Here is a 2782-nt window from a genome sequence, read left to right on the forward strand (position 1 = left end):
CCCCATCCTACCACCATCAACCCTCTTTCCGAACCACCACCTTCATCATACCAGAACCCTTTCCCATCCCAAACAAATCAGGACATCTCACATGTGATGTATGATCCCAAATGGCAACATATGGTGATGAGAGATCACCTACTATCCAGACTACAGTAAGGACTTGTATCACCATGTGTTGTCTTGATACAGACCAATCAACCATTCTTTAATAGCTCCTATCTGACATTGTGATCTACTGTCAGCAACGGACCGGCTAAGTCTGTTACAGTTATGGCTTTATAACAGTAAAGCCACACAAAGAACCAGGAAGGTGTCAAATACAGAAATATATTTGTAGAAATGTAGAAATGTCATTCATTCTAATTAAATTTAAATCTAATTCTATGGTCAAATACTACTTTTCACTGTGATCACTTGTCAGCGGAGATCTCAACCATTGAACATGAATCAAAAAGAAACCCAAGATTCTTTAAAAATGTTTATTTCAAATTATGGAAGTCAATTGGCTTGGTCAAAAGAAAAAGCTTTGCTTAGTAAAGTCCTCGTGTTGTAACACACCTGTCTAAAAGATATAGTGAACTAGATGCTTGCGTTTGAGACGGCCCCTTTCTAAAAGCAGTGATATATTTTCACCAGAAGGGGTCAGTAATGTGCTCTTGTTCCCCTTAGAGAGATTCTTCTTCCCGTGTCCAAAGCAACCACATTGACACCTGTTACATACAGGAAGTCAAATGCTGTGGGAGAGGTCTACACTCCAAAAAAATTAGGGATGGTCTTACAGTTTGGGTCCTATATTAATGTGTCATAAGTACATTTAGTACCGCTATTTGTCGTGATGTGAATAAAAATAAAAGATGGTATTGCTTTTTTAGAAAGTTTAGTCCAAAAGCTCCACAATGAAACAAGGAAACCAACAACAGAATATGATACATATTTACATTGAGAGCCTTCTCTCTTACTTTAGTTCCATGGGGACAGAGTATGGTTTCCAGGGATAAGTCCATATAAGCAAACAAATACACACATAAACAATCACAAATAAACAAACCTCATCTTTCTGAATTTAGAAAGATAACAATTGTGGATATCGTTTTTTTTTTCTGTCAGTCTTTAATTTATTTATTTATTTTATTTTAATTATGACTGTGGTGACATTTTCAGTCAGTTACGCCACTGTTGAAGTGGTTTCAGACCTGTGGTTACTGTAACATATTATTAAGCCTAATGGGGTTAGCATAACAGACCATAGACAAAACCTGACCAAAGATCAATGTGTTTCTGACATGGGAATTTCAGCCGAGGTGTATTCATTAGCGCACACTGTAGCAAAAAAAGAAACAAGAGTTTCTATTGGACAAATTCAGGTAGGGTCCCTCCCCGTTTCGTCCTGTTTGGTTCCTAGTGAATACACCCCCCCTATCTCTCTCTGTCTCTGTTTGCCTGTTCAGTGTCTGTTCTGCCTAAATTATCTTATGGTTGATTTAAAATACAGTGCCAGGGGTTTAATGTCTAAACCTCTCATTACTATGACTCTTAAAGAAATACTTTAAACTTAACTCAGTCAGTCTCACAGTTTCCTTTCCACCCCATACCATTTTCACATAATGAATATTGCAGTTCATATACATTTTACAAAAACAAAACATACTGAACACATTCGCTTGTATTTGTGCACTACTTCCCTGTACATATAGCCTCTCTAGTCAGGGACCAACGTAAATAACACTTCACACGGCTACTGGACTTCTGAAGGGGTGAACTATTAGGGATTGAGTCTCTTTACTTCTGCAGCTGAACTCTGATCTTTCTTTTCGGATCCCAGGACCCCTATGACAACAGCTAGTCTTCCTGGGGTTCATGAACACACACACAAAAACAAATACGTGATCGTCGGGTGATCTAACTGGTGATCTAACTGGTGATCTAACTGGTGATCTAACTGGTGATCTAACTGGTGATCTAACTGGTGATCTAACTGGTGATCTAACTGGTGATATAACTGGTGATCTAACTGGTGATCTAACTGGTGATATAACGGGTGATCTAACTGGTGATCTAACTGGTGATCTAACTGGTGATCTAACTGGTGATCTAACTGGTGATCTAACTGGTGATATAACTGGTGATCTAACTGGTGATCTAACTGGTGATATAACGGGTGATCTAACTGGTGATCTAACTGGTGATCTAACTGGTGATCTAACTGGTGATCTAACGGGTGATCTAACTGGTGATCTAACTGGTGATATAACGGGTGATCTAACTGGTGATCTAACTGGTGATCTAACTGGTGATCTAACTGGTGATCTAACTGGTGATCTAACTGGTGATCTAACTGGTGATATAACTGGTGATCTAACTGGTGATATAACTGGTGATCTAACTGGTGATCTAACTGGTGATATAACGGGTGATCTAACAGGTGATCTAACTGGTGATCTAACTGGTGATCTAACTGGTGATATAACGGGTGATCTAACTGGTGATCTAACTGGTGATCTAACTGGTGATCTAACTGGTGATCTAACGGGTGATCTAACAGGTGATCTAACTGGTGATATAACGGGTGATCTAACTGGTGATCTAACTGGTGATCTAACTGGTGATCTAACTGGTGATCTAACGGGTGATCTAACAGGTGATCTAACTGGTGATCTAACGGGTGATCTAACGGGTGATCTAACAGGTGATCTAACTGGTGATCTAACAGGTGATCTAACTGGTGATCTAACAGGTGATCTAACTGGTGATCTAACTGGTGATCTAACAGGTGATCTAA

The 2782-nt window shown here is 39.3% G+C and overlaps 1 protein-coding gene across 11 annotated transcripts in view; it reads right to left on the reverse strand.

Moving 5' to 3' along the window:
- Positions 1–468: 468 nt before the first annotated feature.
- The window catches only part of smoc1 (SPARC related modular calcium binding 1), a 168763-nt gene continuing 166449 nt past the window's right edge, over positions 469–2782 (reverse strand). For all 11 annotated transcript variants that reach the window (XM_036955379.1, XM_036955375.1, XM_036955380.1 and 8 more), the window contains one exon: positions 469–2782. This exon is cut by the window's right edge. The gene's annotated coding sequence lies outside the window, so the exon portion shown is untranslated.

Source organism: Oncorhynchus mykiss, chromosome 19 (genome assembly GCF_013265735.2).
Source record: "Oncorhynchus mykiss isolate Arlee chromosome 19, USDA_OmykA_1.1, whole genome shotgun sequence".
Taxonomy (NCBI): Eukaryota; Metazoa; Chordata; class Actinopteri; order Salmoniformes; family Salmonidae; genus Oncorhynchus; species Oncorhynchus mykiss.